The 17,471-nt window shown below is 36.9% G+C and overlaps 4 non-coding genes across 4 annotated transcripts; 2 read left to right on the forward strand and 2 right to left on the reverse strand.

The window, feature by feature from the left end:
• Window positions 1-222: 222 nt before the first annotated feature.
• On the reverse strand, window positions 223-294 carry TRNAR-UCU (transfer RNA arginine (anticodon UCU)). Its single transcript has one exon. It is a non-coding gene; the product is annotated as a tRNA-Arg (tRNA).
• An 8,620-nt stretch (window positions 295-8,914) lies between these two features.
• TRNAS-GGA (transfer RNA serine (anticodon GGA)) lies at window positions 8,915-9,001 on the forward strand. Its single transcript has one exon. It is a non-coding gene; the product is annotated as a tRNA-Ser (tRNA).
• Window positions 9,002-10,220: 1,219 nt separating this feature from the next.
• Window positions 10,221-10,293, reverse strand: TRNAT-UGU (transfer RNA threonine (anticodon UGU)). Its single transcript has one exon. It is a non-coding gene; the product is annotated as a tRNA-Thr (tRNA).
• A 1,667-nt stretch (window positions 10,294-11,960) lies between these two features.
• Window positions 11,961-12,033, forward strand: TRNAF-GAA (transfer RNA phenylalanine (anticodon GAA)). The gene has a single exon. It is a non-coding gene; the product is annotated as a tRNA-Phe (tRNA).
• The last annotated feature ends 5,438 nt before the right edge of the window (window positions 12,034-17,471 follow it).

Here is a 17,471-nt window from a genome sequence, read left to right on the forward strand (position 1 = left end):
TCTTCTAGCAAGACATTCACCGAGCAAGCGGAAATCCTTTTGAAGGAAGCTATTCAGGAACAGCTGGAACGGTTTTCTCTTCAGTAACAAATAAATTTTGCATGTCTACTCTTGTTAGTAGAATAGGAATCGTTGAGAAAGCTTTTTCATTTGAATCATGCAAAAAAGTTTTCTTTGTTTTTAGTTTAGTATAGTTATTTAAAGAATAGATAGAAATAAGATTGCGTCCAATAGGATTTGAACCTATACCAAAGGTTTAGAAGACCTCTGTCCTATCCATTAGACAATGGACGCTTTTCTTTCATATTTTATTCTTTCTTTTATTTTTTTGCTTCTTCCGAGAAAAAACTGTTAGACCAAAACTCTTTTAGGAAATCAAAAAATCCAGATACAAATGCATGATGTATATATTATATCATGCATATATCATAAAGAAGGAGTATGGAGGCGGTAGTGGGAATCGAACCCGCAACCCCAAGGTTATGAGCCTTATGAGCTACCAAACTGCTCTATACTCTTAAACTAAAGAGGGGTAACTAGTGGATAAAAGAGGGTTGGATACGCCCCTCTACCAATATCTATACAAATAGAATAGTCCATTTATACAGAATGGTAAAGAGGGCTCCTCTATGATTATCAATTCCAGAAATCCATACAAATACGAAAGGGTATTTTATCCTTACCAACTGGATCTTGTTGCACCCGGTAACAAACATTCATAAACCATTTCTCGAAGTACGTGTCCGGATAGCCCAAAATGTCGATAGTTAGCTCTAGGTCTTCCGGTCAAAAAACAACGTCGATGAAGGCGTGTAGGTGCACTATTACGCGGTAGGGATTGCAATTTTTCTCGCATTTTCGTTTTTTCACTCAAACTCAAGGGAGAAACTTTGCTTCTTATCTTTTTTTTTAAAGATTGACGAATCAAATGATATTTCTGTTCTAATTTCTGCCGCTTCTTCTCCCTCTGAATCAAACTTTTTTTTGCCATAATGTGTCGTTGCTATTATTACCAAGTATACGGTTCTAATCCTAGATGGAAAAATAAATAGAAAAAGAAATCTAAAAAGGCAGATCCTCCCTCTCTATCAAGAGTAATGAACTAGGTGCTGATACAGTACAAAAAAACAAACTAAATTAACCAAACTTGCCTGATGTTGAGGCAATCAAGAAAGCTGCATAAGTGAATATATAACCCACGGAAAAGTGAGCTAATCCAACCAATCTTGCTTGCACAATGGAAAGAGCCACGGGCTTATCTCTCCAGCGAATTAAATTAGCTAAAGGTGTGCGTTCATGAGCCCATGCTAAAGTCTCAATTAATTCCTGCCAATACCCCCGCCAGGAAATTAAGAACATAAATCCAGTAGCCCAAACAAGATGTCCAAATAAGAACATCCACGCCCATACCGATAAACTATTCATCCCAAAAGGATTATATCCATTGATAAGTTGTGAAGAGTTTAACCATAGGTAATCTCTTAACCATCCCATCAAATAAGTGGAGGATTCATTAAATTGTGAAACGTTGCCCTGCCATAATGTGATATGTTTCCAATGCCAATAAAAAGTAACCCACCCAATGGTATTTAACATCCAGAAAACTGCCAAATAAAATGCGTCCCAAGCAGAAATATCACAAGTACCGCCGCGCCCTGGGCCGTCACAAGGAAAACTATATCCAAAATCCTTTTTATCTGGCATTAATTTGGAACCGCGTGCATCTAAAGCGCCCTTTACTAAAATCAATGTAGTTGTATGCAAACCTAGAGCAATAGCATGATGAACCAAGAAATCCCCAGGTCCTATTGTTAAGAAAAGCGAATTACTATTCTCATTAACAGCATTCAACCATCCGGGCAACCATAGGCTTCGACCCGCATTGAAAGCGGGGCCATTCGTTGAAGATAAGAGTATATCGAACCCATATGTCGTCTTGCCATGAGCAGATTGTATCCATTGGGCAAATATAGGTTCGATCAAGATTTGCTTTTCTGGAGTACCAAAAGCAAGCATGACGTCGTTATGAACATAAAGGCCCAAGGTATGGAATCCTAGAAAGAGGCTAGCCCAACTTAAATGAGATATGATAGCTTCTTTATGGTCTAACATTCTTGCCAATACATTATCCTCATTCTGTTCCGGATTGTAATCCCTAATGAAAAAAATAGCTCCATGAGCAAAAGCCCCTGTCATGATGAACCCTGCAATATATTGGTGATGAGTATATAAAGCAGCTTGAGTAGTAAAGTCTTGTGCTATGAATGCATAAGGAGGTAAAGAGTACATATGTTGAGCTACTAAGGAAGTAATAACCCCTAAAGAAGCTAGAGCAAGACCTAACTGAAAATGAATCGAATTGTTGATTGTGTCATAAAGGCCCTTATGCCCACGCCCTAATCGACCCCCCGGAGGAGTATGCGCTTCTAAAAGATCTTTAATACTGTGCCCAATTCCGAAGTTAGTTCGATACATGTGACCGGCAATGAGAAAAATAAATGCAATAGCTAAATGATGGTGAGCCATATCGGTCAGCCACAAACTTTGTGTTTGTGGATGGAATCCCCCAAGAAGAGTTAGAATGGCAGTTCCCGCTCCTTGAGCGGTACCAAATAAATGATTACTCGAATCAGGGTTTTGGGCATAAAGATTCCATTGACCCGTCAAAAGGGGTCCCAACCCCTGGGGATAGGGTAATACATCTAAGAAATTATTCCATCGAACGTACTCCCCCCTGGATGCGGGAATAGCAACATGAACTAAATGTCCTGTCCAAGCCAAAGAACTTACCCCGAAAAGTCCTGACAAATGATGATTGAGACGAGATTCCGCGTTTTTGAACCACGAAAGGCTTGGTTTCCATTTGGGTTGTAGATGTAACCAACCCGCTATTAAGGACAGCGTAGAAAGAAATAATAGAAAAAGAGCTCCAGTATAAAGATCCTCATTGGTGCGTAATCCTATTGTATACCACCACTGATAAACTCCAGAATAAGCAATATTCACTGGACCAGCAGCACCTCCTCGAGTAAAGGCTTCCACAGCGGGTTGACCAAAATGAGGATCCCAAATCGCATGAGCAATAGGTCTTACGTGTAAAGGATCCTGTATCCATGATTCAAAATTTCCTTGCCAAGCTACATGAAACAGATTTCCGGACGTCCATAGAAAGATTATTGCTAATTGCCCAAAGTGAGAAGCAAAAATGTTCTGATAAAGACGTTCTTCAGTAATATCATCATGACTTTCGAAATCATGTGCGGTAGCAATACCAAACCAAATACGACGAGTAGTGGGGTCCTGAGCTAAGCCTTGGCTAAACCTGGGAAATCTTAATTCCATAATGCCTTTCAAATCCTCCTAGCCACTATCCTACTGCAATAATTCTCGCTAAGAAGAATGCCCATGTCGTGGCAATTCCACCCAGAAGGTAATGGGTTACTCCTACAGCGCGTCCTTGTATAATGCTCAAGGCTCTAGGCTGAGTAGCAGGAGCAACTTTTAATTTGTTATGAGCCCAAACGATAGATTCAATGAGTTCTTGCCAATAACCACGGCCGCTGAATAAAAACATTAAACTGAAGGCCCAGACAAAATGAGCACCTAAGAAAAAAAGACCATATGCAGATAATGAAGAACCATAAGACTGAATGACTTGCGATGCCTGTGCCCACAAGAAATCTCGAAGCCACCCATTAATCGTAATGGAACTCTGTGCAAAGTTTCCCCCTGTAATATGAGTTACCACCCCTTGATCACTTATAGTACCCCAAACATCCGACTGCATTTTCCAACTGAAATGGAAAATGACTACCGAAATTGCATTGTACATCCAGAATAAACCTAAGAAAACATGATCCCAGGCGGATACTTGACATGTTCCCCCTCGGCCAGGCCCATCGCAAGGAAAGCGAAAACCTAGATTTGCTTTATCGGGTATCAAACGGGAACTCCGAGCAAATAAAACACCTTTCAAAAGTATTAATACAGTCACATGTATGGTAAATGCATGAATGTGATGGACTAAAAAATCTGCGGTTCCTAATGGAATAGGTAACAAAGCCACTTTGCCACCTACTGCTACTAACTCGCCGCCTCCCCACGTTAAGCTAGTACTTGTTGTTGCACCAGGAGCTGTTACGCCAGGCGCAGTAGCATGGATATTTTGTACCCATTGAGCAAAGATAGGTTGTAATTGTATGGCAGTATCCGAAAACATATCTTGTGGACGGCCTAAAGCACTCATGGTATCATTATGAATGTACAAGCCAAAACTGTGAAAACCTAGAAATATACATACCCAGTTAAGGTGGGATATGATTGCATCGCGGTGTCTAAGGACGCGATCTAATAGATCGTTGTATCGAGTAGTTGGATCATAGTCTCTTACCATAAAAATTGCTGCATGTGCAGCAGCACCGACTATTAGAAATCCGCCAATCCACATGTGGTGTGTGAACAAGGAAAGTTGTGTACCATAGTCAGTAGCTAGGTATGGATAGGGAGGCATAGAATACATATGATGAGCTACAACAATGGTTGTAGAGCCTAGCATAGCTAGGTTAAGAGATAATTGAGCATGCCATGACGTTGTTAAGATTTCATAAAGACCCTTATGGCCTTGTCCTGTAAATGGGCCCTTGTGAGCCTCCAAAATATCTTTAAGTCCATGGCCAATACCCCAATTGGTCCTATACATATGACCTGCGATTAGGAAAAGAATAGCAATAGCTAAATGATGGTGCGCAATATCGGTCAGCCAGAGACCACCGGTTACTGGATCTAGTCCTCCGCGAAAAGTCAGAAATTCTGCGTATTTGGACCAATTTAAAGTGAAAAAAGGGGTTGCTCCTTCGGCAAAACTAGGATAAAGTTGAGCCAAAAGGTCCCGATTCAAGATAAATTCATGAGGAAGTGGTATCTCTTTAGGATCCACCCCAGCGTCAAGAAATTGGTTAATTGGTAAAGATACATGAATTTGGTGCCCCGCCCAAGAAAGAGACCCAAGTCCTAATAATCCCGCTAAGTGGTGATTCAACATGGATTCTACATCTTGGAACCAGGCCAATTTGGGAGCGGCTTTGTGATAATGGAACCAACCAGCAAAAAGCATTAACGCTGCAAAAATCAATGCACCAATTGCAGTACAATAGAGTTGTAATTCACTAGTTATTCCAGATGCTCGCCAAAGCTGAAAAAAACCAGAGGTTATTTGGATTCCTCGGAAACCCCCGCCTACATCACCATTCAATATTTCTTGCCCTACTATAGGCCAAACTACCTGAGCACTGGGTCCAATGTGAGTAGGATCACTTAGCCATGCTTCATAATTGGAAAAACGGGCGCCATGAAAGTACATGCCACTCAACCAAAGAAAGATAATGGAAAGTTGCCCGAAATGAGCACTAAAGACTTTTCGAGAAATCTCCTCCAAATCACCAGTATGACTATCGAAATCGTGAGCATCAGCATGTAGGTTCCAGATCCAAGTGGTAGTATCAGGGCCCTTAGCTAGTGTTCTTGAGAAATGGCCGGGTCTGGCCCATTCCTCAAAAGATGTTTTTACAGGATCCCTATCCACAACAATTTTTACTTCTGGTTCCGGCGAACGAATAATCATTAAGTCCTCCTCTTTCCGGACAAGACATACAAAGAGACCCGCCAACTGTCTTTTTAGTGAATCTTTGAAAGATATATATTTTGAAAGATAGATTTTGAAAGATAGATTTTGAAAGATAGATATTGTGATTAGTTCTTTTCTTTACTATCTACCATCCTTCTATTTTTTTTTTAGTTATTCACTGGAGCAATTATATATTGAAGTCAATCCGAGGCAAGTGTTCGGGTCTATTATGACATAAAGATTAGGTGCCTAACGGACATTGTTTATCTTGAAAAACAAATATTTCTCGACGTAAGAAAAAAATCTTTTTTATTTTTAATTTAAGAAACTAGTGTATTTTTTTTGAGGGCATAAGCTCCTATCTATATCTACTTTCCTTGAGCATAATATAGGGTTTTTTATTTGATTCTAAATTCCAAGATAACTCATTAGAATTATTAATAAGATGGTCCTAATATATTAGCAATATTTAGATTGCCCCCTCTTTTTATTCACTTTATTACTTCTATTCTAGACCCTATCCCTATGGTTTATTCTTATGAAATATCATATAAAATAGAAGGTATAAGAAATGGATATAATGAAATTCTTGATTCGATCTTACGACCTAATTTATTTGATTAATGGATCAACAACCAAACCACCCATTTTATGAAAAAGAAGGAGCATGGTCTTATTCAAATTCAAAGCGCTTCGTAATCTTCAACCAGTTCTGTGCTTCAATATAATTTCCCGGAGTAAGCGCTATAGCTTGTTTCCAATATTCAGCAGCTTGATCAAACCAAGCTTCCGCAATTTCCGAATCACCCTGTAGAATGGCCTGTTCTCCTCGGTCGGAATAGGAAGTTCCTTCCCTTAGAACCGTACTTGAGAGTTTCCTACCTCATACGGCTCAGAAATTGCTATCTGAATTTCCCCTATCTTAACTGAATTCGATTTATCAAAAATCGATCCAATTTGTTCTTGGGTTAAGCAGAAGAAATTAATTACCTAAGTTTCAAACCCTAATTTTTATCAATAATCAGTTTGATCTTTTTTCCCACCTTCAGAAGAATGAAGCATAGATAGATATATGAGCCTTCGTTCAAATTTTCTGAGAGGTAACTATCCCGGTTTCATATATGAAATCTCTATAGAATCCTTGAAAAAGACTTTTTTCCATAAGAAAGAAAAAAGAACTTACTATCTTTGGGATCTGATACTACACCGCTGCTTAATCCCTTAGTGGATCGGCTCTATTACATAAGCGGATTCCTAAATTTTGCCCCATATCATGGGATAAGTAAGCAGTTTTTTTTAGTTGTATCGACCCAGTCGCTCACTAATTGATCTTTACGGTGCTTTCTCTATCAATTTGAGAAACTTTATCCATAGAGTAGTAGTATAGGCCATACTTTCTTCGTTTTTTGATTCTCGTGAAGTGTCCTTCCTTCCTACAGCTGATAGGGAAAAATCGTTGTTTTTACGATCCCTATGTAGAAAGCCCTTTTTTTCTAGTATTTACTAGAAAATTTGATCCTCTCTTTTTTTTTTTTCTTTCTATAGTGGAGATAGTCGCACGTAATGACAGATCACGGCCATATTATTAAAAGCTTGCGGTAAGAAGGGGTTTCGTTCTAGTGCCCGGAAATAATATTCCAAAGCCTTTGTATGCTCTCCATTGCTTGTGTGTATAAGGCCTATGTTATAGAGTATATAACTTCGATCATAGGGATCGATTTCTAGTCGCGTAGCTTCATAATAATTTTGCAAAGCTTCCGCATAATTTCCTTCGGATTGAGCCAACATCCGTTACGGTCGTTCATTCTATTCAAAAAATCTCCGTTCCAAAACCGTACATGAGGTTTTCATCTCATACGGCTCCTCCCTTCTGTACATAATAGTACTAAGCGAAATAATCTATAGAATCAAAATAGAATTAGTCCCGTCTCATTATGAACCGAAAGGGGCTGGTATTTTTCCAAGAAATCTCTAGCCAACCTTCCCACAAGAGGTTTTTCTTAACACCAATGAATTCTATTAATGCTAGAGGAAAACGATAGCTCCAATAATTTCTTTGTTCTCAACGCCTCCTATTTAGAGGAATTAGCTACTTCAACGATCTTTGATGGTTATAGGGGTATCCAAAGTACAAACCTGATGGTTGTTTGTTATCCCAACCATTCTTCCCAGCCCTGATACCGATCAGGAAAGGGGTAATTTCTAACAAAGTTTTTCTCTTGTTGATTCCTATTTCTAGGTGTAGTGCTTTTCTCCCCTATGCTGCCTACGGATACTAATAGAGTAGGATTGGCCTGTAATCCATACCATACCATATCCTGTAGGTGTAACCTTTCGCTCAATACTCAAATCTACAATTGAAGTATCTGAAGCCGCATCAATCGAGGATACACGACGGAAGGAATTGTTAGTTCGCCTCACCTTCCCGAAGCGTGGGTTTGTTTGCTTTACAAATTTGGTTCTCTCTATGCCAACCCCCCTCTCTTTTTCGTAAGACTGAGGTATAGGTAGGGCTAAAAAAAAGCAAAAAAAAGAGTCAAATCGCACCATCTCTATAATAAGTAAATGCCTTTTTTTCTCCTGAGGTTGTCGGAATTATTCGCAATAAAATATTGGCTACAATTGAGGAGGTCTTATCAATGAAATTTCCATTTCCACGGGATCTAGGCATAATTCCCAACCCATTCTATATAGAATTGTTTTCATTCCTTCACAAAATAACATAAAAACAAACACATTCGATTCTTATAATTATAAATAGATTGATCCATATGCTCTACTCTAAATCCATATGCTTTAAATGGATAAGAGAGATATGGATTTTCCGCTCAGCTCAAATTGTATCCTTTTCCTTCTGCTTGGACACGAAGAGATATGAAATATTTGACTAAGACTGGATTTCATTCCACTTTCCTATTTCTGAACAACAACTTATGTTATCAACTATTTCGTGTTTTCAAAGTTATTAATTGTCTCATACCCTATTTTTGATTTCGATAGTATGGTGTAGCGTATCTTATGCAAACGGAATTCTAAGGTTTCTTTATTTTATTATGCAATAAGAAGAATTCTTCCATTTTCTTTTTCTTTAGTTGCGGGAAAACCCAAATTAAAACTTTTATTTTATAGCGAGCGCAATTTCTAGTAAAAAATCCTGTATCCTTCCACTTAGATCAAAAGGAATTTTTCCAATAGAACTATGGAACCCCCGAGTGGTTGCGGTTGTACCTGTACTGCAGGAATAAGAAAACTCGCTATTCACTCAGTTTATTTTCCATAATAAGTTATGTAGGAGAGATGGCCGAGCGGTTCAAGGCGTAGCATTGGAACTGCTATGTAGACTTTTGTTTACCGAGGGTTCGAATCCCTCTCTTTCCGTTTTTCTTAATTCATCAACGTTAAGGATCACAATGTATCAAATCAAATAACAATTTTTTCCAGCAATAATATAATATCTTATATTATCTTATTTTGATTTAATAGAAATTAGAAATTCTCTATAGCAAATTACTGTGGTATGTAAAATACACATAGAGGAAAAAAGAAAAAAGGATCCTAATCCTAGGGTTAATCAATTTTAGCTAGTTGATGGGAAAATACAAATTAATGGTAATGGTCTTAGGGCGATTTAGTTCGGGGAAAGGGGAAGGGGAAGAAAATTCTATGAACCTTTCCTTTTTTCGTTAAGTTCAAGTCTGACGAGAGTAATATTCTACAACTAACAACTCATTTATTTTGAGACCGACCCACTTCCTATCTAGGATTTTATTTACTAGTCCTTTATATTCCAACGTGTCAATCGCCAAATGCTTTGGCAATTTCCCCGGGTCCGATGAAGCAATATAATTTTGAACCAGACCTTTTGATCTTTGGTTATCTTTCGTAGTAATAATATCTCGGGGTTTGCAACGAAAACTTGGTATATTGACTATACGACCATTAACTAAAATATGTCTATGGTTGACTAATTGGCGGGCCCCAGGAATGGTTGAAGCCATACCCAATCGAAAAAGGATATTATCCAAACGCATTTCAAGTAATTGTAGTAAAACCTGGCCTGTTGACCTTTTTGCTTTTCCAGCGATATGTACATATCTAAGTAATTGTCGTTCTGTCAGACCATAATGAAAACGCAATTTCTGTTTTTCTTGAAGACGAATACGATATTGCTCCTTTTTCCCAGAATTGAATTTTTTTTTAAGATTACTTCCGGATTTAGGTGTTTTTCTAGTGAGTCCTGGTAAAGCTCCCAGACGGCGTATTTTTTTTAAACGAGGTCCTCGATAACGGGACATGAAGACTCCTTTTTTTATTTTATTGAAATTTCATTTTACACAATTAATTTCATTGTATTTACATTACAGAATACATCGAAATTAAAACTGAATTAAACTACAGGATAAACAGAGTAAAATCAACTAAAGTACCCCAAAAAATGGAATTTCATCAAAATCTTTTTTTTTTGTATATATATTATTTATTTTATTGTTTTGTATCTAGCAAAATTGTAAGGTAAAAAACATAAAAGATCCTGGATTCTCCATTTAATTCGGAAAAAAAGAGATTCTTGTTCGTAGAACATCGATAGAGAAAAAAAAGCCGACTATCGGATTTGAACCGATGACCCTCGCATTACAAATGCGATGCTCTAACCTCTGAGCTAAGTGGGCTTACATAACGGAAATAGTGTAACAAATAGAAATAGGTATAGTATAGGAAATCCGTAAAATCTCAGATATTAGTTATTAATCTTAGCTATTAACTAGTTCTAAATTTGAAGTTATACTTATAAAAATAAAAAAATACTAAAACTTCTTAAAGATAAAGTTAGCTTGATATGCTTAACTATAGGATATTAAAAAATAAAATTATAGAATTTATTGGTATTTTCATTCGATCATTATAGACTTTATTATTTGTTAATAATTTGAGGATTAATATTTCACTAAGGGGAACATAGAGTCAGAGTAAATAAAATTGCTAATTCTGATTAGAAAAAAAGAATAAATATCAAGCGTTATAGTATAATTTTGAATACTATAAAAAAGTAAGACGGGAGGTGGGGGAGATAAAAACTTTTGGATATATTGATTCGGATTGAATTGCAAATACATCAAGGATAGAATCAATTCAATTCTGAATTGCAATAAGCAAGCGAGGTCTCTCAAATAGAGTCGAACTGAACTGCTAGACTACGTTGAGTGATGAACTCAATGATTCAAAAAAAAAACTAAGAGATGGATGAAATTACACAAGGAATCCTGGTCTCAAAGAAGAGGGAAATGGGGATATGGCGAAATCGGTAGACGCTACGGACTTGATTGTATTGAGCCTTGGTATGGAAACCTGCTAAGTGGTAACTTCCAAATTCAGAGAAACCCTGGAATTAAAAAAGGGCAATCCTGAGCCAAATCCGTGTTTTGAGAAAACAAGGGGTTCTCGAACTAGAATACAAAGGAAAAGGATAGGTGCAGAGACTCAATGGAAGCTGTTCTAACGAATCGAGTTAATTACGTTGTGTTGTTAGTGGAATTCCTTCTAGTTCTAAATTAGAGAAAGAGGGGTTTTATACCTTATACATTTAATAAACACGTATAGATACTGACATAGCAAACGATTAATCACAGAACTCATATTATATTCTAATTATAATATAGGTTCTTTATCTTTTTTAAAAATGAAATTAGAAATGATAATGATTATGAAATAAAAAACTCATATCATAATTTTTTTTTTTCATTATTGTGAATCCACTCCAATCGAATATTGAATAATCAAATTCTTCAATTAAAATTCAAAGTTTTCGAGATCTTTAAAAAAGTGGATTAATCGGACGAGGACAAAGAGAGAGTCCCATTCTACATGTCAATACTGACAACAATGAAATTTCTAGTAAAAGGAAAATCCGTCGACTTTATAAGTTGTGAGGGTTCAAGTCCCTCTATCCCCAAATCCTCTTTTATTCCCTAACTATACTATATTATTATTATTTATCCTCTTTTTTTTTTTCTTTTTATCAATGCACTTTTTTTTCTTTTTATCAATGCAATGGGTTTAAGATTCATTAGCTTTCTCATTCTACTCTTTCACAAAGGAATGCGAAGAGAACTCAATGGATCTTATCCTATTCATTGAATAGATTTCTTTTTTATTAGAGTATCGGCAAGAAATCTTGGTTATTCACTCTATTTTTAAGTTTTATTTAAGTAAACCATGCACAATGCATAGGACTACCCCCCCCATTTTCAAATTTAAAATTTGAAATACTTTAATTAATTTTTAGTCCTTTTAATTGACATAGATACAAATACTCTACTAGGATGATGCACAAGAAAAGGTCAGGATAGCTCAGTTGGTAGAGCAGAGGACTGAAAATCCTCGTGTCACCAGTTCAAATCTGGTTCCTGGCAGAGAAAAAAAAAAAAAAGATCCACCGAATAGGTATTGATCCAAATACCTCGAGATGGATTGTGATACATATTCATTAATAATATTTATTCATCTAAGTGGATAAATCTATAATATAAATATAGAGGCACTTCTTTTTCTTTTTAAAGAAGTTTTAAAATATATCTTTTCTTTATGATAAAGAAGGGGGTGAGATTCCCCTTTATTTTTTTGCGTTTCTTAATTTTGTATTCCGCTATTCCGACGAATATTTTTTTAGTCTTGCTTATCTTTATCTTATCTTATTTTCCTAGTTGTGCTAAGTAATGTGCGCGGTACAAAGTTCCTGGTAGAGAACTTCTTTGAGTCATCCTATTTTTCTGTTCATATGAAGGAAATTAATATGCGATTTTCAAAATAGGGGAATCCAAATGAAACCCTTTTTTTGCTCAGTCTATCTGGAATGCTTTTGTATAATTAGGAATTAATTATAAATAGGTATTCCGTTTCATCTAGGAAAAGAACCTAAAAATATTCCTTGACTTGAATAAAATCTGGAGTTGTGTTGTATAAGTGAGCATGAATTTCTTATCATTCAATGAGCATCTTGTATTTCATAAAAATTGGGGGTTATATAATCCTTACGTAAGGGCCAGCCTATCCAACTTTCAGGCATTAGGATACGTTTAAGGCGCGGATGATTATCATAAGAGATTCCCACCATATCATAAGATTCGCGTTCTTGAAAATCGGCACTTCTCCAAATCCAGAAGACAGACGGAATTCTAGGATTATCCTTTTGGGCAAAGACTTTTATGCAGACTTCTTCTGGATTATCTATACCATATTGTATTCTCGTAAGATGATACACGCTAGCTAAAGATCCACCGGGTGCTACATCATAAGCACATTGGGAGCGTAAATAATTGTAACCATATACATATAAAATGACAGCAATGGAATCCCAATCCCCTGCTTTTATTTGTAAAGTCTCTATTCCTCGGTGATCAAAGCCCAAAGATCTATGAACCACCTCATGTTTGACTAGCCAATTAGATAACCAACCCTGCTGCATTGTCTTCATCTCTCCCTCTTTGTATAAATATTTCACATTTCGGATGCAAGTTTGAAAGATTGCCCTGCTTTTTATTTTTCTACACAAAAGAGCCCCTCTCCTAATTCACTAATTTGTAGGAAGGTACTGAACTTTTGGATTTGAAAAAAGTTTCAGAAGATATATCTAATGTAGATGGTGATTGATAGAGCAATTCTTGCTCATAAGTTCCTGTATGAGTACTGCGCCTAACATAAAGCTTGTGACTGGTAGTAAAACATCTATTTTTATTTTGAGATAGAGTTTGATCCTCAACTATTTCTCGCGATATCTTCTTACGAAGTTTTGTTAGGGCATCTATAACTGCCTCCGGTTTAGGTGGGCAGCCCGGCAAGTAGACATCCACAGGAATTAACTTATCAACTCCCCGAACAGTACTATAGGAATCCGTACTGAACATTCCCCCTGTAATAGTACAGGCTCCCATAGCAATGACGTATTTTGGTTCAGGCATTTGCTCGTATAATCTCACTAAAGAGGGAGCCATTTTCATTGTTACCGTACCGGCTGTTAAAATTAGGTCTGCTTGCCTAGGACTTGATCTTGGTACCAATCCATAACGATCAAAGTCGAATCGTGAGCCTATTAATGAAGCAAATTCAATGAAACAACAACTGGTACCGTATAGAAGGGGCCATAAACTGGAGAGTCTTGACCAATTCGAAAGATCATTTGGTGTAGTTGAAATAACAGAATTGGAACTTGTTTGGTCAAGTAAGGGAAACTCAATCAAATTCATAACTGTCTCAATAGAATCTTTTCCTTCTTTTTTTTTGTCTAAATATTCAGTTAAGACCATTCCAAGGCTCCTTTTCGCCATGCATAAACTAAACCAACAACTAAGATAAGCACGAAAATCAAAGCTTCGATAAAAACGGATACACCCAATACGTCGAAACTCATTGCCCAAGGGTATAGAAAGACGGTTTCCACATCAAAAACAACAAAAACGAGCGCAAACATATAATAGCGTATTCGGAATTGTACCCAAGCCCCTCCCATGGGTTCTATACCCGATTCATAACTAGAAAGCTTCTCTGGTCCTTCACTAACCGGGGCTAAAAGTCCTGAAATCGAAAATGCCAAAATAGGAATAAGGCTTGCTATTATTAGAAATGTCCAAAAAATATCATATTCGTGAAGCAGAAACATAATGTACTCCCATTAATGTGGAATAGGCGGAACTTAAATTAGTCAATTCAATTCAGCATTGTCAATTTATCCAGAACTTCTCTCTTTTCCTCGGTGAAACAAGAATCTTTTTTGTTCAAACAAAAGCGCTTAGTTTAAGTTTAGCCTTTGTTTCCTCTGTGCTGCATCTTCTTTAAAGATTCATCCAATGGAATCCCAACTCCCTTTCTTTTGGATTTCCATTCTATTTAGATATGGTGTATGTAGATCTAATTCTTATATAAAGAAAACTTTCTCGTTTCACTTTGTCTCGCTTTCTCTAGAATCTCTAGAAAAAAGAATAGCTCTATCCTTTATTTAATATTTAATAATAAAATAATAAGAGACTATTAAATAAAAATGAGAATACTACTAAATTAGAACCTAATTAAGATAGTAGGACTAATCTATGCAGTATAATTAATGAGAAGTAATACTATAAAATAAAAATAAAGAACTCTATTTCAGAACTATGAGACAGAATATTCTGTTTTCTTATTTACTCTTTACTTTATTTTTTCTATTTAAAGTTGATCAATTTACATAATGTATCTATAAACAAAGTAATAAATATACTTAAAACAAAGTAGGAATTCGCAAAATGGATAAAATCATTGCAGTTATTATAGGGAAGTCTAGAGATATCCTATTTGAAGGAGGACGGGATTCAAATCAGGGAAAGGATCCTTTCTTCTATTGATTTGATAGAAATTCGTTTTTCTTTTCCTGTCTGTATGATTTTGATTTTCGATGAATGAGCCTTTGGTAATGCTTTTATCTCTATTCTATGTCGCAGGCGCCTATCCAGTCTATAAACAAATACTAATGAGAAAATGAAAACTATACTAAACTAAAGAAAACATAGGATAGAGATCCTAAAATCTAAAAAAGGGCATATTAGGGCTATACGGATTCGAACCGTAGACCTTCTCGGTAAAACAGATCAAACGGATTATTATCGAAATGATTTGAACTGTTTCAAAGACCCAACATGCATTTTTTTGCATTGGGCTCTTTCATAAACTGATTTAAAGATCAGTTAGTCCACCATAGTTTTTCTTTACGGAAAGATAATGAGATGGCTCCCTGTGCTCTGATTGATTTTTTGTATTAGGATCTATCTAGGAGCAATACCAAAGTGTTTCAAAGGAGGATTACCTTGACTTAGGTCTGCCTCCGGTCTAAATTAAATCAACCTAAGTGAAATGGAGTCTCTATCGTTCCACTGCAAGAGTTAACTATGAGACTTCATACACCTTAAAGTTCATAGAACGAAAAGAAGTTTTTTGGAGGCCCTTATCCTCATTACGCCTAGCATTTAGTGGGCTGGATATTTACCTTATCAACTAGCAAATCCATAAGGGTTCTATTTGATTAGGCACCTGAATTGGCACCTGAATCGGACTGAACCGACTGTTTGTCAGGCTACTGTTCTCCTATTCTCTCGAATCTATGAAGTAAGACATTGATTTTGCAATAAGATCGATTATGTTCATTGCATAATAAGCTCCTTTGAAAAGCATTGGCGCACGTGTAAACGAGTTGCTCTACCGAACTGAGCTATAGCCCTTATCAGAGATATCTTAACATATAGATAATTTCTTGTCAAGATGAATATTTTCTAATGCCAGAGGATACCCCTTTGATCTGTATCTGTTTAGTATTTAGTTTAGTATTTAGTATATAACAGACCAATAACAGAGCGGTATTGCTTAGAAAAGGGATTCAATATATAATCGATCGAAGTAATGGGTCTTCCTTTGTGGTGATAAATTGCCTACTTAACTCAGTGGTTAGAGTATTGCTTTCATACGGCGGGAGTCATTGGTTCAAATCCAATAGTAGGTAAGTAGGTAGAAAAATTACTAGATAGCATTGGACTTACTTCGCTTCGCTATCTAATAACTTTTTCTACCCCTCTTCCCTTTTTCTTTGTATCAACTATAAACCACTGGATTGTCTTCAATTGGATGGGGGAATCCAATTGACAGCCTCGATTCGTATCCTAGCTCGTCTGAGAGCGAGCTTCGCTTCAACCAAATCTTTCGTACCCTCAGCTTTACTCAAGTTAGCTTCGGCTATTTCAAGTGCCTTTTGAGCTTCTTCCGGATCAATATCACTACCCAGTTCCGCATCATTTCCTAAAATGATGATCTCATTATTAACTATTCTCGCAAAACCGCTCCACAGAATCGCTGTTAACCATTGGTCGTTGAGGAGGCGTATTCTCAAAGGACCCATATCTACTGCTGTGTTAATGGGGGCGTGGTTTGGTAATACGCCAATTTGGCCACTATTAGTGGATAAAATGATTTCTTTCACTTCACAATCCCAAATAATTCGCTTAGGAGTCAGTACATAAAGATTTAATTTCATTTCTTCGATTTGTTCTCCTCTTCTAAGGTTATAGCTTTCGTGCTAGCTTCATCGATGTTACCCACCAAATAAAAAGCCTGTTCAGGTAGGCCGTCTAATTCTCCGGAAAGGATTAGTTGAAATCCCCTAATAGTTTCCGCAAGAGCAACATACTTTCCTGGAGAACCAGTAAAAACTTCTGCCACAAAGAACGGTTGTGATAAGAAACGCTCAATTTTTCTTGCTCTTGCTACAGTTAAACGATCCTCTTCCGATAATTCATCCAAGCCAAGAATTGCGATAATGTCCTGAAGTTCTTTGTAACGTTGTAAAGTTTCCTTAACTCTTTGCGCAGTTTCATAATGTTCGTTGCCAACGATCCGAGGCTGTAACATAGTCGAGGTTGAATCTAAAGGATCTACTGCTGGATAAATACCCTTGGAAGCTAATCCTCTGGAAAGTACGGTAGTAGCATCCAAATGTGCAAATGTTGTGGCAGGGGCAGGGTCGGTCAAATCGTCTGCAGGTACATAAACTGCTTGAATCGAAGTTATAGATCCCTTTTTAGTAGAAGCAATTCTTTCTTGCAAAGAACCCATTTCTGTACTAAGAGTAGGTTGATAACCCACTGCGGAGGGCATTCTCCCTAATAAAGCGGATACCTCTGATCCTGCTTGAACAAAACGAAAGATATTATCGATAAATAAAAGCACGTCTTGCTTATTAACATCTCGGAAATATTCCGCCATAGTTAGGGCAGTTAAACCAACTCTCATACGAGCTCCCGGTGGTTCATTCATTTGGCCATAGACTAGAGCTACC

The sequence above is a fragment of the Triticum urartu genome, unplaced genomic scaffold (assembly GCF_056163025.1).
Source record: "Triticum urartu cultivar PI428250 unplaced genomic scaffold, HENAU_Tu73 scaffold2, whole genome shotgun sequence".
NCBI classification, from domain to species: domain Eukaryota; kingdom Viridiplantae; phylum Streptophyta; class Magnoliopsida; order Poales; family Poaceae; genus Triticum; species Triticum urartu.